Source organism: Pseudophryne corroboree, chromosome 5 (assembly GCF_028390025.1).
Source record: "Pseudophryne corroboree isolate aPseCor3 chromosome 5, aPseCor3.hap2, whole genome shotgun sequence".
In the NCBI taxonomy this organism is placed as follows: Eukaryota; Metazoa; Chordata; class Amphibia; order Anura; family Myobatrachidae; genus Pseudophryne; species Pseudophryne corroboree.
In genome coordinates this window covers 50,286,864-50,300,420 of record NC_086448.1, presented here as the reverse complement: position 1 = coordinate 50,300,420, position 13,557 = coordinate 50,286,864, and the positions used below count along the sequence as shown (strand labels likewise).

General features: G+C 48.5%; 1 protein-coding gene across 2 annotated transcripts in view; it reads left to right on the top strand.

The window, feature by feature from the left end:
* The window catches only part of PHF20L1 (PHD finger protein 20 like 1), a 274,345-nt gene that overhangs the window by 124,365 nt on the left and 136,423 nt on the right, over positions 1-13,557 (top strand). The gene's annotated exons all lie outside the window — the stretch shown is intronic.

Genomic DNA, 13,557 nt, shown 5'->3' with positions numbered 1-13,557 from the left:
CCCCCCCATCCAAGGGCTGCGGATGGGGGGCTGATAGCCTTGAGAAAATGACGAGAATATTGTTTTTTCTGTAGTACTACAAGTCCCAGCAAGCCTCCCCCGCAAGCTTGTACTTGGAGAACCACAAGTACCAGCATGCGGGAGAAAAACGGGCCCGCTGGTACCTGTAGTACTACTGGAAAAAAAATACCCAAATAAAAACAGGAGACACACACCTTGAGAGTAAAACTTTATTGCACACCTGCCGACACACACATACTTACCTATGTTGACCCGCCGACTGCCACGTCTCCTGATCCGACGATCCGGGGTACCTGTAAATAAAATTATACTCACCTCAATCCAGTGTCCAGATATAAATCCTCGTACTTGGCAAAACAAATAAACGAACACCCGGACCAGCGGACTGAAAGGGGTCCCATGTTTTCACATGGGACCCCTTTCCCCGAATGCCGGGACCCCACGTGACTGCTGTCACAGAGGTCCCTTCAGCCAATCAGGAAGCGCTACTTCGTTGCACTCACCTGATTGGCTGTATGCGCGTGTGACCTCAGACAGCGCATCGCAAAGCCTCTCCATTACTTTCAATGGTGGGAACTTTGCCGTCCGCGGTGGGGTTACCCGTGGTCAGCCGCTGACCGCGGGTGACCTCACCGCTGACGCAAAGTTCCCACCATTGAGTATAATGGAGAGGCTTTGCGATGCGCTGTCTGACAGCTCAGACGTGCAGCCAATCAGCAGCGTGCCAGGACGTTGCGCTCGCTGATTGGCTTAAGAGACCTTTCTGTGACAGCAGTCACGGGGGGGTCTCTGCATTCGGGGAAAGGGGTTCCATGTGTAAACATGGGACCCCTTTCAGTCCGCTGGTCCGGGTGTTCGTTTATTTGTTTTGCCAAGTACGAGGATTTATATCTGGACACTGGATCGAGGAGAGTATAATTATCTTTTATTTTCAGGTACCCGTGGATTCTACTTGGAGAAGAGGACCGACTGCTTCGTGTCAACATAGGTAAGTATGTGTGTCGGCAGGTGTGCAATAAAGTTTTACTCTCAAGGTGTGTGTCTCCTGTTTTTATTTGGGTATTTTTTTTCCAGTAGTACTACAGGTACCAGCGGGCTCGTTTTTCTCCCGCATGCTGGTACTTGTGGTTCTCCAAGTACCAGCTTGCGGGGGAGGCTTGCGGGGACTTGTAGTACTACAGGAAAAAACAATATTCTTGTCATTTTCTCAAGGCTATCAGCCCCCCATCCGCAGCCCTTGGATGGGGGGGACAGCCTCGGGCTTTACCCCTGGCCCTTGGGTGGCTGGGGGGGGGGACCCCTTGATTGAAGGGGTCCCCACTCCCCCAGGGTACCCCGGCCAGGGGTGACTAGCTGGATATTTAATGCCACGGCCGCAGGGCGCTGTATAAAAGTGACCCCCGGCTGTGGCATTATCTGTCCAGCTAGTGGAGCCCGATGCTGGTGTAAAAAATACGGGGGACCCCTACTCTTTTTGTCCCCCGTATTTTTTGCACCAGCACCAGGCGCAGAGCCCGGTGCTGGTTTTAAAACTACAGGGGATCCCCTGTCCATTTCCCCCCCCGGATTTTTAGAACCAGGACCGGCTCGAAGAGCCCGAGGCTGGTTATGCTTTGGAGGGGGGACCCCACGCCATTTTTTTTCAGGATTTTACCATTCCATTTAAAAAAAAATAATATTTTTAAAAATATATAAATAATACTTGTGCCTCCCAAAAAGACAAACCAAGTACCTAATCCCTTCTAATATAAATAGATATGCTATTACCAATAAAAAAAACACCAAAAAAAACATGTTTTCTCTAACGTCCTAAGTGGATGCTGGGGACTCCGTAAGGACCATGGGGAATAGCGGCTCCGCAGGAGACTGGGCACATCTAAAGAAAGCTTTAGGACTAACTGGTGTGCACTGGCTCCTCCCCCTATGACCCTCCTCCAAGCCTCAGTTAGATTTCTGTGCCCGACGAGAAGGGTGCACACTAGGGGCTCTCCTGAGCTTCTTCGTGAAAGTTTTAGTTTAGGTTTGTTATTTTCAGTGAGACCTGCTGGCAACAGGCTCACTGCATCGAGGGACTAAGGGGAGAAGAAGCGAACTCACCTGCGTGCAGAGTGGATTGGGCTTCTTGGCTACTGGACATTAGCTCCAGAGGGACGATCACAGGTCCAGCCTGGATGGGTCCCGGAGCCGCGCCGCCGGCCCCCTTACAGAGCCAGAAGAGCGAAGAGGTCCGGGAAAATCGGCGGCAGAAGACGTTCCTGTCTTCAATAAGGTAGCGCACAGCACTGCAGCTGTGCGCCATTGCTCTCAGCACACTTCATACTCCGGTCACTGAGGGTGCAGGGCGCTGGGGGGGGGCGCCCTGAGACGCAATAAAACATTACAGAAATACCTTACATGGCAAAAAATGCATCACATATAGCTCCTGGGATATATGGATGCATTTAACCCCTGCCAGAATATACAAAAAACCGGGAGATAAGGCCGCCGAAAAGGGGGCGGAGCCTATCTCCTCAGCACACTGGCGCCATTTTCCCTCACAGCTCAGTTGGAGGGAAGCTCCCTGTCTCTTCCCTGCAGACAGAAAGGGTTAAAAAAAGAGAGGGGGGCACTAATTAGGCGCAGTATTAAAACATACAGCAGCTATAAGGGGAAAAACACTTATATAAGGTTATCCCTGTATATATATAGCGCTCTGGTGTGTGCTGGCATACTCTCCCTCTGTCTCCCCAAAGGGCTAGTGGGGTCCTGTCCTCTATCAGAGCATTCCCTGTGTGTGTGCTGTGTGTCGGTACGTTTGTGTCGACATGTATGAGGAGAAAAATGATGTGGAGACGGAGCAGAGTGTCTGTAACAGTGATGTCACCCCCTAGGGGGTCGACACCTGAGTGGATGTACTGTTGAAAATTACGTGACAGTGTCAGCTCTATATAAAAAAACAGTGGTTGACATGAGACAGCCGGCTACTCAGCTTGTGCCTGTCCAGACGTCTCATAGGCCGTCAGGGGCTCTAAAGCGGCCGTTACCTCAGATGGCAGATACAGACGCCGACACGGATACTGACTCCTGTGTCGACGGTGAAGAGACAACCGTGATTTCCAGTAGGGCCACACGTTACATGATTGAGACAATGGAAAATGTTTTTATACATTTCTGATAATACGAGTACCACCAAAAAAGGGGTATTATGTTAGGTGAGGGAAAAACTACATGTAGTTTTCCTGAATCTGAGAAATAAAATGAGGTGTGTGATGATGCGTGGGTTTCCCCCCGATAACAATTAATAATTTCTTAAAAAGTATTGGCTGCATACCCTTTCCCGCCAGAGGTTAGGATGCATTGGGAAACACCCCCTAGGGGGGATAAGGCGCTCACACGCTTGTAAGAACAAGGGCTCTACCCTCTCATGAGATGGCCGCCCTTAAGGATCCTGCTGATAGAAAGCAGGAGGGTATCCAAAAAAGGTATTTACACACATACTGGTGTTATACTGCGACCAGCTATCGCCTCAGCCTGGAGGTGCAGTGCTGGGTTGGCATAGTCGGATTCCCTGACTGGAAATATTGATATCCTAGATAAGGATAGTATATTATTGCCTATAGAGCATTTAAAAGATGCATTTCTATATATGCATGATGCACAGCGGAATAATTGCCGACTGGCATCAAGTATAAGTGCGTTGTCCAATTCTACCAGTAAAATGGTCAGGTGATGCGGATTCCAAACGGCATTTGGAAGTATTGCCTTTGAAAGGGGACATTTGGGGTCGGTCTTTTAGACCTGGTGGCCACGGCAACAGCTGGGAAATCCACGTTTGTACCCCAGGTCGCCTCTCAAAATAAGACGCCGTATTATCAGGCGCAGTCCTTTGTTGGCAAGCGGACAAAAGGTTCCTCTTTTCTGCTCGTGACAGAGGGAGAGGAAAAAGGCTGCAGAGATCAGCCAATTCCCAGGAACAGAAACCCTTTCCCGCCTCTGCCAAGCCCTCAGTATGACGCTAGGGCTTTACAAGCTCTGGCACGGTGGGGGCCCGTTCTCAATGAATTTCAGTGCGCAGTGGGCTCACTCGCAAGTAGACCCCTGGATCCTTCAGGTAATATCTCAGGGGTACATATTGGAATTCGAGACGTCTCCCCCTCGCCGTTTCCAAAAGTCGACTTTACCGACGTTTCCCTCTGACAGGGACGCAGTTTTGGAAGCCATTCACAAGCTGTATTCCAGCAGGTGATAATCAAGGTACCCCTCCTGCAACAAGGAACGGGGTATTATTCCACACTATTGTGGTACCGAAGCCAGACGGCTCGGTGAGACCAATTCTAAAATCTAAAATCTTTGAACACTTACATACAGAGGTTCAAATTCAAGATTGAGTCACTCAGAGCAGTGATTGCGAACCTGGAAGAAGGGGACTACATGATGTCTCGGGACATCAAGGATGCTTACCTTCATGTCAAAATTTACCCTTCTCACCAAGGGTACCTCAGGTTATGGTACAGAACTGTCACTATCAGTTCAGACGCTGCCGTAGGGATGGTCCACGGCACCCCGGGTCTTTACCAAGGTAATGGACTAAATGATATCCCTTCGAAGGAAGGAAATTTTAGTTATCCCTTACTTGGACAATTCCCTGATAAGGGTAAGATCCAGGGAACAGTTGGAGGTCGGTGTAGCACTATCTCAGGTAGTGTTGCGGCAGCACGATTGGGTTCTCAATATTCCAAAATCGCAGCTGGTTCCGACGACTTGTCTTCTGTTTCCTAGGGATGATCCTGGACACAGTCCAGAAAAAAGGTGTTTCTCCCGGAAGAGAAAACCAGGGAGTTATCCGAGCTAATCAGGAACCTCCTAAAACCGAACCAAGTCTCAGTGCATCAATGCACAAGGGTTCTGGGAAAAAATGGTGGCTTCCTACGAAGCAATCCCATTCGTTAGATTCCACGCAAGAACTTTCCAGTGGATCCTACTGGACAAATGGTCCGGGTCGCATTTTCAGATGCATCAGCGGATAACCGTGTCACCAAGGACAAGGGTATCCATCCTGTGGTGGTTGCAGAGTGCTCATCTTCTAGAGGGCCGCAGATTCGGCATTCAGGACTGGGTCCTGGTGACCACGGATGCCAGCCTGCGAGGCTGGAGAGCAGTCACACAGGGAAGGAATATCCAGGGCTTAGGGTCAAGCCTGGATACATCACTTCACATAAATATCCTGAAGCTAAGGGCCAGTTACAATGCTCTAAGCTTAGCGAGACCTCTGCTTCAAGGTCAGCCGGTGTTGATCCAGTCGGACAACATCATGGCAGTCACCCACGTAAACAGACAGGGTGGCACAAGAAGCAGGAGGGCAATGGCAGAAGCTGCAAGGATTCTCCGCTGGGCGGAAAATCATGTAATAGCACTGTCAACAGTATTCATTCCGGGAGTGGACAACTGGGAAGCAGACTTCCTCAGCACGACCTCCACCCGGGAGAGTGGGGACTTCACCCAGAAGTCGTCCACATGATTAAAAAACTCGACAGGTATTGCGCCAGGTCAAGAGACCCTCAGGCAATAGTTGTAGACGCTCTGGTAACACCGTGGGTGTACCAGTCAGTGTATGTGTTCCCTCATCTGCCTCTCATACCCAAGGTACTGAGATTGATAAGATGGAGAGGAGTAAGCACTATATTCGTGGCTCCGGATGGGCCAAAAAGGACTTGGTAACCGGAACTTCAAGAGAGGCTCACGGAGGATCCGTGGCCTCTACCTCTAAGAAGGGACCTGCTCCAGCAAGGACCCTGTCTGTTCCAAGACTTACCGCGGCTGCGTTTGACGGCATGGCGGTTGAACACCGGATCCTGAAGGAAAAAAGGCATTCCGGATGAAGTCATCCCTATCCTGATCAAAAGCCAGGAAGGATGTAACCGCAAAAACATTATCACCGCAATTGGCGAAAATATGTTGCGTAGTGCGAGGCCAGTAAGGCCCGACGGAGGAAATTCAACTGGGTCGATTCCTACATTTCCTGCAAACAGGAGTGTCTATGGGCCTGAAATTGGGGTCCATTAAGGTTCAGATTTCGGCCCTGTCAATTTTCTTCCAAAAAAGAACTAGCTTCAGTCCCTGAAGTTTAGACGTTTGTAAAAGGGGTACTGCATATACAGCCTCCTTTTGTGCCTCCAGTGGCAATTTGGGATCTCAATGTAGTTTGGGTTCCAAAAGTCACATTGGTTTGAACCACTTAAATCTGTGGAGTTAAAATATCTCACATGGAAAGTGGTCATGCTGTTGGCCCTGGCCTAGGCCAGGCGCGTGTCAGGATTGGCGGCTTTATCCTGTAAAAGCCCTTATCTGATTTTCCATTCGGACAGGGCGGAATTGAGGACTCGTCCTCAGTTTCTCCCTAAGGTGGTTCCAGCGTTTTCACCTGAACCAACCTATTGTGGTGCCTGCGGCTACTAGGGACTTGGAGGAATCCATGTTGCTGGATGTTGTCAGGGCCCTGAAAATATGTTCCAGGACGGCTGGAGTCAGGAAATCTGACTCGCTGTTTATCCTGTATGCACCCAACATGCTGGGTGCTCCTGCTTCTAAGCAGACTATTGCTCGTTGGATTTGTAGTACAATTCAGCTTGCACATTCTGTGGCAGGCCTGCCACAGCTAAAATCTGTAAAAGCCCGTTCCACAAGGAAAGTGGGCTCATCTTGGGCGGCTGCCCGAGGGGTCTCGGCTTTACAACTTTGCCGAGCAGCTACTTGGTCAGGGGCAAACAAGTTTGCTAAATTCTACAAATTTGATACCCTGGCTGAGGAGGACCTGGAGTTCTCTCATTCGGTGCTGCAGAGTCATCCGCACTCTCCTGCCCGTTTGGGAGCTTTGGTATAATCCCCATGGTCCTTACGGAGTCCCCAGCATCCACTTAGGACGTTAGAGAAAATAAGAATTTACTTACCGATAATTCTATTTCTCGTAGTCCGTAGTGGATGCTGGGCGCCCATCCCAAGTGCGGATTGTCTGCAATACTTGTACATAGTTATTGTTACAAAAATCGGGTTATTATTGTTGGGAGCCATCTTTTCAGAGGCTCCTCTGTTATCATACTGTTAACTGGGTTCAGATCACAAGTTATACGGTGTGATTGGTGTGGCTGGTATGAGTCTTACCCGGGATTCAAAATCCTTCCTTATTGTGTACGCTCGTCCGGGCACAGTTTCCTAACTGAGGCTTGGAGGAGGGTCATAGGGGGAGGAGCCAGTGCACACCAGTTAGTCCTAAAGCTTTCTTTAGATGTGCCCAGTCTCCTGCGGAGCCGCTATTCCCCATGGTCCTTACGGAGTCCCCAGCATCCACTACGGACTACGAGAAATAGAATTATCGGTAAGTAAATTCTTATTTTAAATTTTTTTTATTAGATTCACCCACCAAAGTGTGGCGGATTGAAAATGACGAATTTACTGTCTAAAAGCACTGTTGTCGAATTTCCAAACTTCAATTGAATATACTTTTGTCGAATTGCCGCATTTGTACCATTGCAGAAAAGTCGAATTTGACAAATGTCGAATTTCAAAAAGTCGAATTTTGAAAGTCCGTTTTTTTGACGGAAAGTACTGAATTGCATTGTCGATTTTTTTTGGCGAAAAAGTCCAGTTTTTCGACAATTTCGGGAATTCGACCGCAATTGCATATACCCCTAAAACATTCTAACCGCATATTAAACATTCTCCCCTGTAAAGTGTTTTTAAGGCACTGGTTAGCTCGCCCTCAGCTGGCAGAAGTTGGTACTGCAATTACTACAGCTTTCTGGATTTTTTATGTTTAGCGTAAAGGCCAGGTATATCCACAATTAGAAATAAATGAATAATAAGATCTATTTATTAAACCGTTCAATAATATCTAATCTGTACAGGAAAAGTCTCTCACTGCAATTCTAAAGAGTGATCTAAGAATTCATGTATGAGTATAGGTCATGTTGCAGAGGGTGTATATATTTCTCACAAACACAGAAGAAAGAGCAAAAGAATCCCCAACACGTCTGCACTTACAGTCCTAGAATCATATCATATATAATTATGATCATTTTAATTATGATGTCGGTATTAAAATCTAGCCTATTTCTTTCCAAAATATAAGTAAATGAGCCATAATTGTGTGCACCATTGTAAAAAAATATACAAAGCCCCTTATTCGGATAATAATCTGATGTAATATCATATGATGAATTCCCTCATACAATACTTATTCTCTCAAACTAAATACTGCAAATTGCATATTGCAATTACAATTATAGATGCGTGCATGTCCGTAGTGATAGACCCCAAATTCCAAGTTAACTATCTGTAAGCAATGATAAAGTGTTATCAGAAGTTGTCAGATTGGGGATACAAACTTACTAAAAAGAATGTCCTTTTACAGTCCGAAACTCAAACCGATATTTCTGCTCAATATGGTAAATACATCTTCACAATTATAGAGGCTCCAATTTAGGTATCATTGAATGTGTATAAAATTGTGAGAGAGAAAGGGGGTGAATTCAGTCCCCGGGGATATTCAATAGTTCCCGATGCGAAAACACATAGGTCAGGGAACTATGTGTTTTAGGCCGAAAATAGAAATGTTTTCGGGCGAAAAAAAAAGGGGGATAATTGAATTGGCCGGAAAATAAAAATCGCAAAAACACCCCGTTTTTCACACCCAAAAAATGGGGGCTTATAAATCCCCCTCAAAGTACTAGCTAATTAACTTCAACTTTACGTTTTAGTGTGTGTTTGAAAAAATAAGAATTTACTCACCGGTAATTCTATTTCTCGTAGTCCGTAGTGGATGCTGGGAACTCCGTAAGGACCATGGGGAATAGACGGGCTCCGCAGGAGACTGGGCACTCTAAAAGAAATATTAGGTACTATCTGGTGTGCACTGGCTCCTCCCTCTATGCCCCTCCTCCAGACCTCAGTTAAGGAAACTGTGCCCGGAAGAGCTGACACAACAAGGAAAGGATTTGGAATCCAGGGTAAGACTCATACCAGCCACACCAATCACACTGTACAACTTGTGATAACCATACCCAGTTAACAGTATGAAAAACAACTGAGCCCCAGTAACAGATGGCTCATAACAATAACCCTTGAGTTAAGCAATAACTATATACATGTATTGCAGAGAGTCCGCACTTGGGACGGGCGCCCAGCATCCACTACGGACTACGAGAAATAGAATTACCGGTGAGTAAATTCTTATTTTCTCTGACGTCCTAGTGGATGCTGGGAACTCCGTAAGGACCATGGGGATTATACCAAAGCTCCCAAACGGGCGGGAGAGTGCGGATGACTCTGCAGCACCGAATGAGCAAAGGCAAGGTCCTCCTCAGCCAGGGTATCAAACTTGTAGAACTTAGCAAATGTGTTTGAACCCGACCAAGTAGCAGCTCGGCAAAGCTGTAAAGCCGAGACCCCTCGGGCAGCCGCCCAAGAAGAGCCCACCTTCCTTGTGGAATGGGCTTTTACTGATTTAGGATGCGGTAACCCTGCCGCAGAATGAGCTTGCTGAATCGTGTTACAGATCCAGCGCGCAATAGTTTGCTTTGAAGCCGGAGCACCCAGTTTGTTGGGTGCATGCAGGATAAACAGCGAGTCCGTTTTCCTGACTCCAGCCGTCCTGGCTACATAGATTTTCAAAGCCCTGACTACGTCCAGCAACTTGGAAGCCTCCAAGTCCAGAGTAGCCGCAGGCACCACAATAGGTTGGTTCAAATGAAACGCTGATACCACCTTTGGGAGAAATTGGGGACGAGTTCTCAATTCTGCCCTGTCCATATGGAAGATCAGATACGGACTTTTACATGACAAAGCCGCCAATTCTGACACACGCCTAGCCGAAGCCAAGGCCAACAGCATGACCACCTTCCACGTGAGATACTTTAGCTCCACGGTCTTTAGTGGCTCAAACCAGTGTGATTTCAGGAAATCCAACACAATGTTAAGATCCCAAGGTGCCACTGGAGGCACAAAAGGGGGCTGAATATGCAGCACTCCCTTAACAAACGTCTGAACTTCAGGCAGTGAAGCCAGTTCTTTTTGAAAGAAAATAGATAGGGCCGAAATCTGGACCTTTATGGAACCTAATTTTAGGCCCATAGTCACTCCTGACTGTAAGAAGTGCAGGAATCGACCCAGCTGGAATTCCTCTGTAGGGGCCTTCCTGGCCTCACACCAAGCAACATATTTTCGCCATATACGGTGATAATGTTTTGCTGTCACGTCTTTCCTAGCCTTTATCAGCGTAGGAATAACTTCATCCGGAATGCCCTTTTCCGCTAGGATCCGGCGTTCAACCGCCATGCCGTCAAACGCAGCCGCGGTAAGTCTTGGAACAGACAGGGCCCCTGCTGTAACAGGTCCTGTCTGAGAGGCAGAGGCCATGGGTCCTCTGAGATAATTTCTTGTAGTTCTGGGTACCAAGTTCTTCTTGGCCAATCCGGAACGATGAGTATAGTTCTTACTCCTCTCTTTCTTACTATCCTCAGTACCTTGGGTATGAGAGGAAGAGGAGGGAACACATAAACCGACTGGTACACCCACGGTGTCACTAGTGCGTCCACAGCTATCGCCTGAGGATCCCGTGACCTGGCGCAATATTTTTTTAGCTTTTTGTTGAGGCGGGACGCCATCATGTCCACCTGTGGCAGTTCCCAACGATTTACAATCTGTGTGAAGACTTCTTGATGAAGTCCCCACTCTCCCGGGTGGAGGTCGTGCCTGCTGAGGAAGTCTGCTTCCCAGTTGTCCACTCCCGGAATGAACACTGCTGACAGTGCTAGCACGTGATTCTCCGCCCATCGAAGAATCCTTGTGGCTTCTGCCATTGCCATCCTGCTTCTTGTGCCGCCCTGGCGGTTTACATGGGCGACCGCCGTGATGTTGTCTGACTGAATCAGTACAGATTGGTTTTGAAGCAGGGGCTCTGCTTGACTAAGGGCGTTGTAGATGGCCTTTAGTTCCAATATATTTATGTGTAGAGAAGTCTCCAGACTTGACCACTGTCCCTGGAAGTTTCTTCCTTGAGTGACTGCCCCCCATCCTCGGAGGCTTGCATCCGTGGTCACCCGGATCCAGTCCTGTATGCCGAACCTGCGTCCCTCGAGAAGATGAGCACTCTGCAGCCACCACAGCAGAGACACCCTGGCCCTTGGGGACAGGGTGATCAACCGATGCATCTCAAGATGCGATCCGGACCATTTGTCCAACAGATCCCACTTAAAGATCCTTGCATGGAACCTGCCGAAGGGAATTGCTTCGTAAGAAGCCACCATCTTTCCCAGGACTCGCGTGCAGTGATGCACCGACACCTGTTTTGGTTTCAGGAGGTCCCTGACCAGAGATGACAATTCCTGGGCCTTCTCCTCCGGGAGAAACACCTTCTTCTGTTCTGTATCCAGAATCATTCCCAGGAAAAGCAGACGTGTCGTAGGGATCAGCTGCGACTTTGGGATATTCAGAATCCAGCCGTGCTGTTGCAACACTTCCTGAGAGAGTGCTACGCTGACCAACAACTGCTCTTTGGACCTCGCCTTTATGAGGAGATCGTCCAAGTACGGGATAATTATAACTCCCTTTCTTCGAAGGAGTATCATCATTTCGGCCATTACCTTGGTAAATATTCTCGGAGCCGTGGAGAGACCAAACGGCAACGTCTGGAATTGGTAATGACAGTTCTGTACCACAAACCTGAGGTACTCCTGGTGAGGTGGGAAAATGGGGACATGCAAGTAAGCATCCTTGATGTCCAGCGACACCATAAAATCCCCCTCTTCCAGGCTTGCAATAACCGCCCTGAGCGATTCCATTTTGAACTTGAACTTCTTTATATAAGTGTTCAAGGATTTTAAATTCAGGATGTGTCTCACCGAACCGTCCGGTTTCGGTACCACAAACATTGTGGAATAGTAACCCCTGCCCTGTTGAAGGAGGGGGACCTTGATTATCACCTGCTGGAGGTACAGCTTGTGAATTGCCGCCAGTACTACCTCCCTTTCCCTGGGAGCAGCTGGCAAGGCTGATTTGAGGTAACGGCGAGGGGGAGTCGCCTCGAACTCCAGCAGGTATCCCTGAGATACAATTTGCACAACCCATAGATCCACTTGTGAGCGAACCCACTGGTTGCTGAAGTTTCGGAGACGCGCCCCTACCGCACCTGGCTCCGCCTGTGAAGCCCCAACGTCATGCGGTGGACTTAGTGGAAGCAGGGGAGGATTTTTGTTCCTGGGAACTGGCTGCCTGGTGCAGCTTCTTTCCTCTACCCTTGCCTCTGGCCAGAAAGGATGCTCCTCTGACCCGCTTGCCTTTCTGAGGCCGAAAGGACTGCATTTGATAATACGGTGCTTTCTTAGGCTGTGAGGGAACCTGAGGCAAAAAAGTCGACTTCCCTGCAGTTGCTGTGGATACGAGGTCCGAGAGACCGTCCCCAAATAGTTCCTCACCCTTATAAGGCAAAACCTCCATGTGTTTTTTAGAATCTGCATCACCTGTCCACTGCCGAGTCCATAATACTCTCCTGGCAGAAATGGACATTGCATTAATTCTAGATGCCAGCCGGCAAATGTCCCTCTGTGCATCCCGCGTATATAAGACGACGTCTTTTATATGTTCGATGGTTAGCAAAATAGTATCCCTGTCGAGGGAATCAATGTTGTCTGACAGGGTATCAGTCCATGCTGCTGCAGCACTACACATCCAGGCTGAAGCAATAGCAGGTCTCAGTAGAGTACCAGAGTGTGTATACACAGACTTCAGGATAGCTTCCTGCTTTCTATCCGCAGGATCCTTTAGGGCGGCCGTATCCTGAGACGGCAGTGCCACCCTTTTAGATAAGCGTGTTAGCGCCTTGTCCACCCTAGGGGATGTTTCCCAACGTAACCTATCCGTTGGCGGGAAAGGGTACGCCATCAGTAACCTCTTAGAAATCACTAGTTTCTTATCAGGGGAACTCCACGCTTCTTCACACAAATCATTTAATTCATCAGATGGGGGAAAAGTCACTGGCTGCTTTTTCTCCCCAAACATAATACCCCTTTTGGTGGTAACCAGGTTAATATCAGAAATGTGCAATACATCTTTCATTGCAGTAATCATGCATCGGATGGCTTTTGTAGACTGAACATTTGTCTCATCCTCATCCACACTGGAGTCAGACTCCGTGTCGACATCTGTGTCTACCATCAGAGCTAGCGGGCGTTTATGAGCCCCTGACGGCTTCTGAGTCGCCTGGGCAGGCGCGGGCTGAGACCCCGGCTGTCCCAAGGCTGCTGCGTCATCAAACCTTTTATGTAAGGAGTTGACACTGTCGGTTAAGACCTTCCACATGTCCATCCAATCAGGTGTCGGCCCCGTCGGGGGCGACACCACATGTATCTGCCCCTGCTCCGCCTCCTCGTAACCCTCCTCATCAAACATGTCGACACAGCCGTACCGACACACCGCACACACACAGGGAATGCTCTGACTGAGGACAGGACCCCACAAAGTCCTTTGGGGAGACAGAGAGAGAGTATGCCAGCACACACCACAGCG